The sequence below is a fragment of the Chlamydotis macqueenii genome, chromosome 25 (assembly GCF_036417535.1).
Source record: "Chlamydotis macqueenii isolate bChlMac1 chromosome 25, bChlMac1.mat, whole genome shotgun sequence".
Taxonomy (NCBI): Eukaryota; Metazoa; Chordata; class Aves; order Otidiformes; family Otididae; genus Chlamydotis; species Chlamydotis macqueenii.
In genome coordinates this window covers 1,933,874-1,944,670 of record NC_141580.1, presented here as the reverse complement: position 1 = coordinate 1,944,670, position 10,797 = coordinate 1,933,874, and positions in this window count along the sequence as shown.

The following is a 10,797-nucleotide window of genomic DNA, read 5'->3' as shown; positions in this document are numbered from 1 at the left end:
CCCCGGGTCTTTCTAACCCGGGCGGTCCCTCTCCCTTGGGTGGCTCCAGGTCCCAGCAGTGCTGACCGGCGGGAACACAACAGGTCCTGCCTGCGGAGCGAGGCCGGTTGGGTGCCCCCTTGCCAGGGTACCTCCTGAAAGCAAAGTGGGTGACAAAAAACTGCCACCCTCCCGGCTTTTTTTCCTTGTGTTGTTCATGGGAGAGGCCTGTTCTGCTCACCAACACCCTTCGCTGTCTCCTACCCTGATTCTTGCTGCTGGGACCACATAACCGCAGCTGGCAGACTCCCCAGGTCTCCTGCAGCCATGGCACCTCCCCGGACCTCGACGTTCCCGCAGGATGAGTACCGTGTTATTTCTCACTGAGCATCCTGCTGAGGAACTATTTCAGTCCAGGCAGGATCTCTTGAAGTCTCTCAGACATGTAGGGAGATGCAAAGGCGCCCAGAGCTGTGTGATCCCCCAGCGAAGCCGCTTGCTCAAGGGCTTCAAGAAGGAAGGAAGGTTTTCTGAAGGAAACCTCAAGCTCTGGGAGGCTCCGGCCGCGGTGCCAGCGGGATGCACAGCTCTCCGGAGGAGGGTGCGGCCCACCGAAGGGCTTATGAAAGGGGACGCCAGCAAGATCAAGTAAGAGATCTTTGGGAAGTTGCTGAGACTTTCTACCCTAATTCCTTCAAAGCCAAACAAGATCTCCCTCATCTGGCTGAAGTTCCCCCCACCCATCCCTCTGCAAAAATGTTGGGCTCTGCCTCGGCGCAGCTGAACAGAGACATCTTGCGGTGACGAGGAACCCGGCGCTGGGGAGGGGAAGAAAAGCCATCTCTTGAGCCAGAGAAGTGCAAACAGACCTCTCAGGTGGGGAAGGATCTCACCTTTGGTCGGAAAGGCTGCAGGGCCCCGCAGGAGGTGGCTGCCGGGGTGCCCATGGGTAAATACTGACAGTCAGGATCAGCTTCTGCGAGCTGGGTCTTTGATACTGGATTGCCCGCGAGGCAAGGAGGAACCAGTATCCCAAATTCACAGACGGTGGGAGGGGGATGTGGAGGTGTTAAGGCACTGAGGAGAGATGTGTCCTATCCAAGCCAGCCAGGAAACCTACGACCAAGCCCAAAGCTGCGCTCGTGGTGGTCAGCACCCTCCCCGCAGCACTGCCTTCTCCCTGCAGCGACTCATTCCCCGGCAAAACTCCCCTCCTGTGACCCTACCCAAACAAACTCCCTCACCGGGGATGTTCCACAGCACGCTGACACGGGCGCACTGCCGTGCTCTGAGCGCCTGCCCACACACAGCTGCCCCGGGACTCGTGCCTTCGCCTTTGGTGTAATGGGGAAGGGCTAACAAACCAGAGGTGAGGCTAGGAAACAGGCTTGGCATCCCAAATCTGTGAGGAGAGCATGCAGGCACCAAGCACTTCCCCTTTTCCACCTGCAGACGAGCTCTCTCTCCATCCTGCTGGGGAGCCGGGAAGGGTCAGTAGAATGTTTGTAATTAATTGTAAGAAATACTGAGATGCCGGAATGCAAAACAAATCATTCCTCAACAGCTGACATTAGAGCAGCTCTAATATTTTTTGGTGGCTCAGCGATGAACACTTGGCTCTCTTTGCACCTACTCTCGCCGGCACCTCGGTGGCCGGAGCGCAGGGAACGCAGCGTGTGGCTGGGCGGCCGATCGGGTGGAGCAAACCGTCTTTGTCAGAGCCAGCTGCAAATTCGCTAAGCTAAAAACTGAAGATCTCGTAATATTGCAGACTTTGAAATTAATAACAAGAGAAGGCATTCCAAATATTTTCCTGCAAGCTTCCTTTTTTCTTCCCAATCATCTCACATTACTTATAAGTATTATTGCAATGACCAAACCCCCGTATTAGAATATAGATCCCATCGCTCTAACTGCTGTGTAAACACAGATGAACAGATAAATTACGCTCGGGGGCCCCAGGGCATCTTTAAAGCATCACAATTGTTGTTAGCATTTAAAAACCCAGGAGTGGAACTTCAGCCGCTAACAACCAGCGCCAGTTGAATTCATCCCAGTGCAGTCATGTGCACTTCCCTCTGCTGAGACGACGAAGTAAAAACCCTCAAAATCTGGTTTGGAGTTCCGAATGCGGCATTACAAACAGGAATATAAATTATAGAATAAGACCAACAGATTTTAGGTAAAGCTTGTTATGGAAAAACTATTTGCCAAAAGCAACCATTTGACACTTTATAATTAATCAGGAATTACTTCAAAGGCCAATCTACCGCATTCTCCGTGGTTCCCTTTTGCTGAGACCATCCGTTATTGAGATTTCCCGAAGCACCTGAAGCGAGCGCACGTCTCTGACAGCGGGACTGCCAGCCAACGGTGACACCCGCCCGTCACACTTTTCTACTCACTCGGAAGGTGGAGGTCACACATGCACACGCATGTGCACAGACACCCACACGCATGTCCTGCGTATGACACGTGTGTGGGGCTGGCAGCCCGCCTGCCTCCGGAGCGCAAAGGAACCACGCTGCTCTCAGCCTGAACTATCTGTCCCGTGTGTTCTCCTGTGGATCTCACGCAAAGGCTCACGCGTGGCTAACTTCCAGGCCAAGCAGGAAATACCACAAGATCAGCTTTTCCCATCAAGCTCCAGTCTCTTCCCTCCTGGCTCTGCAGGACGCTGAGAAGACAGGACATTGGAAGCGCTGGGAAAGCTCAGGGAAAGGCTTGGTTAGGAAGGCACGGCAGGCTAAGCAGGCATCCACCCTCACTTAGGCGTTCTCCACTCTTTGAGATTCATTTTCTCCATGAATAAAAGCTAGCTTTTTCCAGATCTCTCTTGTTCCACAGGAATCAGGCTGATCAGCGAGCATCCCTGCGGCAGACCGAGCCCTTTGCTACGGTCCAGCCGCTCCACCCAGCTCCCGAGAGCCCCCGTCACGGCTTTGGGACTGACAGCCGCTCCAAAGGCAGCGTGGCCCCTGCGTTCCTCTCTCCTGTGCTTGCTCTGCATGTCCCAGAGGAACACCAGGGACGGAGGCCAGGGGAAATACTGGTTTGGCGGAGCAGCGCACGTCACAAGCAGAGGGGAAGCTGCGATGGAGCAAGGACGAGTAACTTTTGCTGAGCAGTCAGCAAGCTCTGCTTTGGAGAAGGCAGTACCTGTTCCTTCTGCTGTTCATAAGAAGCAGCCTTCTATCCAGAGAGGAAAGGATTTTTTTTATAAACCTCAGACCAAATTACTGCTCCCCAGGCCTAATCAAACACAGTTCCCAAAAGTATTGGTTGGCTAGGGGCTAAGTTTAGGAAGGTGTTTCCTTCCCTGCCTCCACTTTCAAACTAACCAGGATGAGGAGGAGTTCAAAGACCTCAATTGTTTGTGGAACACTTTGAACACAGAAAGGGCCTTGGGCAGGGAGATGGGTTGTGGCTAAAGCACAGGCCCAGCAGGCAAGAGACCTCGTCTGCATTCCCCACGCAGCCACAGAATCAGCATATGACCCCGGCGTGATGTTCCCTGCCTCAGTTTCCCCAGTGAAGAAATCAGGCTGAGGATCTGCCACGCAGGGCTGGTCAGGGCGTCTCGGAGGCTCAGCGAGTCCTTTGGACAGGGAATCGAAACAGTTCTTGTTCACAGGGTTATTCCTTGCTTCAAACGCGGTGCTGCTGTGCCCCCCGCGCTGGGCTCGGTACCTGCCAGGAGCGGGACAGCCCCTGTCTACAGAGCTCCCAGAAAACAGACAGGACAAACAGGGCTCCAGGGGACCCTGAAGGGAACGTACCAGAGGAATGACTTGGCTCCAGCAGCCCAAGGTGAATGCCCTAACGAGATCGTAAACATTACAAACACATACGATTGATTCATTGCGCACACTTTTCCTCTGGCTGAGGGCTCTGGTAACCAGGGTGCGATAAGGGCAGAAAGTTTACCTCCTCCCCATCTCCTCCTGCTGTTTCCTTTCCATTTATTCAATGAACAATCCCTTTGAGCAAAGTCTTTATCAGAGTTTTACCGGCAGCTCACAGCCTTCCCTGCCAGGAACAGAGGCACAGAGAACCTGCCCGAGGCTCCAGGGTTTTAGGAATCCCATCCTTGCTGCCGTACGGATGCCAGCAGTCCCTGCCCAGAATGGTGCTGGGGTTGGGAAAAATTCACGTGTAGAGGCTGTGAGTCTGAATCTGCCTCAGAGGAGATATCAGTTGTACAGTAGACACATCTCCTGCCAGGCTCAGCGCTCTCCGCAGCAGGAGTTATTGGTTCCGTGTAACCCTCAAGGTCAAAACGGGTCACGAACTTCTCCAAGAGGTGACTCGGAGTCTTCTGCTACTGAGGGGAACGCTGCAGCAATTTCTCAGCTCGAGGGACGGCACTTTAGGCGTCTAGTGAGTACGATGCCAGCCGCAGCGGGCTGCTGATGGAGCCTGTGTGCGGGTGGCGCCCCAGCAAACCTGCCCGTCGCCGACCCGTCGGGGAGCAGTCCCAGCGTCACAGCAGCCTTGGGAAACAGGGAGACGGGGCTGACGGGAGCGGTGCGATGGGCAGGTGTGAGGAGGGGAGAAAGAAAACCATTCACAATTAAATAACTCACATCACGCTAACTTGGAGCAGAAAGGGAAGATTAAGCTCTGGAAAGGGTTAATTCCATCCAGGTAAGCTTTTTCAAAGCTGAATGTTACGAGGCACATCCCATCCTAACCGCAGACATCTTCAAACCCTGGACGCGAAGCTCCCCGTGCAAAGTCAGACTTGTTGCGGAGGACCTGCCTGCTCCGAGCAGCTCCGTGTCACCTGTCAATCCCGGAGCCGCCTCCAGCCATGCGAGTCTCGAGTTACTGGAGAGAGGAACACTCTGCTCGAGCTGGCGACAGCTCCAAGCGCAGGAGGCATGGCGCATTCCTCCCCCAGCTAAAAAAAGACGGTTGGGCTTTGATCTCCGGGCTCCGTCTGCACCACAGTGAGACAATGCAGAAGGCCCTTGGGGGGGAGGAGGAGGAGGAGGAGGAGGGGAGGTGGACTTGACAAGACATTCCCAAAACCAGTCTCCTCTTCAGGTCCCAGAATCAAAGGGGATGAGGGGGCGGGCATGGCACCGAGGATGAAAGCGGAGACGGAGCCTGGCAGAAGGGAAGAGACCACAAAGAGCTGATCTGGGCCTCCTTCTAAGGCAGGGAAGGCTCCAGCAACGTGGGACCAGATGGCTAAAGAGAATGGGAGGGAGCCTGGAGATGTTTCTTCTCCTCCCTGGTTTGAATGCAGGCCAGGACGATGGCGCTGTCCCTTGCCTGGTAGCCATGTGCTTTATGCTTATGGGAGCTGTAAAAACATTCTTGCTGGCAGGCTGCATGGTCAGACCAGGGGTTGGATGGGCACGGAGACCGAGCCCAACACCTGGCAGCCTCGTGTGAAGGCAGAGAGGGGACGGCCACAGGGAGGAACGCCATTGCAGGGACATTTCAGCACGCAAAAGTGGTAAACCGGGAGTCACGGCTCTGCCATGGGTGGGTAAGTGATGGAACAGGCATCAAAGCCCAGGAAAGCCAGGGACATCATTTCTTGGGCATGCCTGCCTGCTAAGAAATCTATTTTTGGCATCCGGTGAAGTCTCAGAGAGATTGGGATGAAATGGGGGGAGATGGGGATTCTCAGAGCTCTTAAGATTTGCTGAGTGTCACCGAACCATGCGACTGAACAACGCAAACACTGCTAAAGCCTTTCCACCTTCCAGATGTCCAAGACTAGGCTGAGCCTCAGCTCTTTGCCTCCTTTGGTGCCCCAGAGTTATTGAAATACAGAATCTAAAACTGACAGAAAAATATTTTTCTCCTTGCAGAAAAATTACAAAGCAAAACTTAACCAAAACAGAACAAATTTCAGAAAATTTCATTCTTCCCCCTCCTCCCCTGGAGATTTCAGCTACAGAAACTTGAATCAGGACGGCCACCTCGAAGCTTCCAGGGTCCATTTCCCCAGGCCTTTAACCTTTCCTCACCGTTGGACAGACACTTCCCAGTATCTCACAGCCCGCGGGGTCACGGCGCTATCAGGATGAGCTACCTGGCTGGAGCCCTAGCACGCGTAGCGTTGCGGGTACAAAGGAAGACGCGCGCCCTTCCTCCAAGGACTGGGCGATAGAAAGGGGTGCGGTGCATAAACCGAAGTTTGGGAAACTGAGGCAGGGAAAAGCTCGACAACTTGTCCGAGGCTGCAGCGAGAACTGTGGAAGGAGAGCGGGTTTTTTGAAATCTAGGCCAACACTTCGACCACAGGGTCATCCCTCCTTCTGTAAAGCACTGAACCTCCACTCACCCTTCAGAGCAGTTCCCATCTATTTATATAAATACATATGTGCACACCTGAGACATTATTGCTTGAGAATCTTCAGGCCCTGGGCCCTATCCCCACCCTCCACACTCATTATTCCTCCTTTTTCCTTCCTCACACCGTAAAGAATCTCCCCTGCAGCAGGGAGGATCGGCCTTGGCTCCCTCCGCAGCCCAGCGCTGCTCCTTCCCTCTGCCCACGGGGCTCCGAGAACAAAGCCTGGCGCTCCCCTTGCCAGGGACGCCGTCACTCCCAGCCCTTACCCCGTCCCAGGCAGACGCACAGATTCCCTGGGAATTTCTATCCCTGCCACTATTCCCTGGGGCCACGGGTTCCGGCCCTCAGCCACCAGCAGAAGCCGAGTCTCTGGTGTTGCTGCAGAAACAAGGATGGTCGGGATGAGGGAGCGCTGCGTATTTGAGGGGAACAGCTGGAGCGATGGAATGGGGCTCTGGGATGTGACTGCGCTTCCTGGCTCCGTCACTGCCTTCCCGCACAGCCGCGAGCAAATTCATTTGCCGTCCTTGTGCCGTGTTTGCCTACCAGTAACAGGAGCGAACAGCGTTCCCACATCTCGTGTCCACTCTGGTTTCTCTGTTTAAACTGTCCGGGTCCGGGACCATCCCTCCTCGTTCTCCAGCACTTTGCACAGGAGGGTCCGGCTCTGATTTTAGTATCAGACATCTTCATTTTCAGAAAGCTCCTAATGTGGGCAGTGATACGTAGTGCAGAGTCCAACGCCAGAGCCACCACAACCTTTTGGGACTGAGCTGCGGACTTGCCGTGCTAAAATCTGAGTTTCTCTGGTTGGAGGGGGCAAAGCCCAAGCAGTGCAGTACAGCATCCCCGGGTTCATCACCCCCCTGAATTGCAAAGGGGCCCTGGGCTACGAGGTGTTCATTCCAAGACCGCGCTCGCTCTCTTCCTGCCTCTCTCCTGAGCCTGCACCTACCTGCAAATGCAACTCAGCTAAATCCCAATTGGCAAACGCAAGCGAGCCAGCCCCCGTATTTCTTTTAATGTTTCCACAGGAACCTGGGTGATGTCTTTCACATCGTACGTCGTGGGTGGCAGAGACCTAAATAACCCCCTTCAGCAGTAGAACACGTTCAAGAGGTGCCAGCGTTCCCTCTCTCTCTGACTCAAATTCATCTGCAGGATTTATAGCTTCAGACCTGTCAGGCTACAACGCTAGCAGCCGCTCCGCAGGAACCCCTGACCTGGGAAGAGTCTCCCGTTACTGCCCCATACGGACGCCTCGCTGTTTTGCTGTACAGGGTTCATCGTCAATCCCCTTGTTCACCAGTAACATCTTCTGGAAGGGGTCTTACACCTCACAAGCAAACGCCTTTAGAGTCTCCAAGCAAAGCTTTGAAGCCCTGGCATTCCCGTCATGCCCAGTGGTGCTGCTGTGGGACGGGACGCTCAGATCCTACAGAACAGGTCCCTCTTACGTACCTGATTTTGAAGACACAGCTTTGAGAACTGGGGCCAGCAAATACCATTTTCTAACCGGAGTACCTAATATTAAACACTGAAATCCACGACTCCATGGTACAGAAGAAAACCCAAACACATTGCCTCCAGCAGGGCCAGGAACACACAGCATCCTCACAAAATTATCCCTACAGGAATGTGCGCTTAGAGACCGGACTGGGAGCCGCAAACCGTTTTCTCTCCCGAGAGCCGAGTGTGGACTTCTTGGAGTAACAGTGTCCTTCAGCGCGAGCCAGAGAGTCGGGGACAGACCAGACCTTGCTCCAGACAGATTTTCTCACCCAATTTAAAAACATTCTTTCACATCTCACAAATTCCGCGTGGGAATTTCCTTGACTTTCTGATAGAAAAAGTTGTTGACTTCCAAAAGTTTTTGAGTTAAAATTTGTGGATGAGAGAGGAAACATTTCCACAATAAAAGTACACTCTAAACCAGCTTTTCTCGGAAAGCTAATTCAGGTGGGAGTTTTCAGACCAATCTTGTTGCACATGCAGATCTGAAGGGGAAGGTCAGCAGGAGATGCCCGGAATACATCAGGTTGTCCAATTTACCAGCGGTTCCAGCCATTTCCCAGTGCATTTCTCCTTCTGTGCCAGTTTGGCTGTGCGATGACCCACCAGCACCAGCCCTGTCCACTCCCCAGCTCTGGGAAGGGCAGCTCTGTGCAGAACACCCTGCTGCAGGAAGGTGGCCCGCGCCGCGGTCCCAGCTCTGCCAGGACGCCGCAGTTACGCCCCGTTTTCCGGGACTGCGCCGCCCGTCTCGGCGCTCTCAGGAACCTTGGCACTACCGCTGTTCAACGCGTTTTCTTTCTCAATTCATTGTGATCAAATGAGAAAAAATAAATGCTTGCAGGCAGAGACCAGAGTGCTGCACAGGTACTCAGGACTCCGCTTTCCAGTTCTGTGCATTGGTGTCAATCCTCTTTACTACTGCTTTGAGATCTCCAAATTAAACTGCCCTAAAGAGCTGGGTTTCAGCGATATCATCTGATAAATAGGAATTGCGAGGAAGCTGGATCCCGCTGCCTCCACAGCATCCTGGGCTAAATCCAGGAAATCTCAATCCTACAAGGCTAAGCTCTCATAAAAAAAAAAACAAAAAAACAAACCCACTCACATATCTGCTTAGCTTTAAGTATTGATAGTCTTAATTTTTTTTACGTAAAAGCTTAACTTTAAGGACTTGCTTACAACATTTTTATCATATGCTTAAATATTTTTTTTCCCCCTAGGCAGAGGACAGGTTTGTTGCAGTGAATGGATCTGTGCCAACCAGACCACTGATCAACCACATTTTTGCCTCTAAAACATGAAGCCTAACCTCTCAGTTCTGGGCACACCTGGGTGTAAAAACCACTTTTAGCAGGAACAGGAGTAAATAAAGGTGCTCTCTTTCCTCTTAGTTAAGCCCATTTCCATTCTGGAACCAAGATCAATAGCTGCAGACGCTGGAATACATGGAAAACTGTCTCTGAGATGTTGGATACCCTGAGACTCCTGACTAGAGCAAGAGATTGCAAGCAAGACCTTAGCCAAAAGCAGGGCTGTCCAACGCAGCTGTTAAGACACCACGAGCTACGCCCCCAAACCGCAGGTTACCTTTAACGATTTATCCAAGTATTACTTGTATTCTCCGTATTTGTTTCGTGGCTTTTGAGCCTGTTGGGTTAATGTTTTCTCAGGTTTACTCCACCACTCTGAGGGTTAGTGACACACTTCTCAGTTTTACATGAAAGCTGAGCTCCCCGAGTCATCGCACCACTCCAGAACCCGGCTCCAGAAGAAAATGGCAAATATCATCGGATGGCAGAGTTGGCAACGCAATAAAGAACAAAATAACAGGACGGGATTCTAGACCCAGCAACGTCACGGGGTGTTTTGCCATTAAATTTAATGGAGGTAGGGTTGTGCTATGGGTGTCTTAGTCTCCAGAAATAAAGCAGCCTCCCGTTGAACTCTGCAAGCCCCCACCAGCTCTCCTGAAGACCTGTGATGAACCAGAGACACAAGACTGCTGTGCAGGAGCCAGTTTGCCACGCAGCAGCACTTCAAAGATGAGTTTGTGCTGCGTTTGGAGATGAATCAGGCCCAAGCTGAGCACAGAGCATCAGCCACAAGTAACCCTGAGAGCTCCGTCCGAATTAATTGCATTTCTTTGGGTCACACTTGGCTCAGCTCCTGACCAATCCCTGGTCCTACCAGACGCCTTCTCCTGAATCCTAGAAAGCTCCGGTCTCTCTGGGTTTACATATTCCCCAGCCACAGTAGCCTCCTCAGAGGAGGCAGGGTGCTCATTAACTGCAGGGGAATATTGCACTGGGAGGACGAAATTGCAGCCTTCAAGGAGACAGCAATCTATCATTTTGTTTCCCTCAGTCACCAGGGAGAGCGCTGCTCGGTTCAGATGTGATTTCGTGAACTGGATCAGCCCCCCTCCATCAACGCCTTCCTCTGCTCCCAACCCAGCACAGTTCCTGCCTCCCCACCTACTGCCAGGCTACATATCGCAGGATTAAAGGACAAAACCCAGCCCTGCTCTGGGAGTGGGCAGCGCTAAGGAAATGGCCAAAAAAACAACTTAAAGTGACTCGCAGACAGCCACGATGTTCTCGCTGGGACACGGACTCAACGTGTTCTACAGGGAACAGGGGCGGCGCTGGTGGCTGGGGCAGGGGCTGTTGGCCAAGGCTTCTCAGCTCTATTTCCAGCTGCGAGTGGGAGTGCGAGATAGGAAGGGAACTGGGAATCAGGATGTCGGACTCTGCTCCCGGCTTGAGGGAATTACAGCAAAGGGACCGGTCACCCGGTCCTTGGATCCTGTTCCCAGCTATCGCTGTGACTGTCGCTTAGTGGTCAGAGATGGGGACGAGCGGGGGCTCCTGGGCTGCATTTCTGGCTGTCCCACCACCTCACAACGTGACACCGAGCAAACAGCTTCTGCCTCCACTCGTCTCTGAAGTAGGGATAATAAAAATGACACGGTTCTGACTCACAGCTGC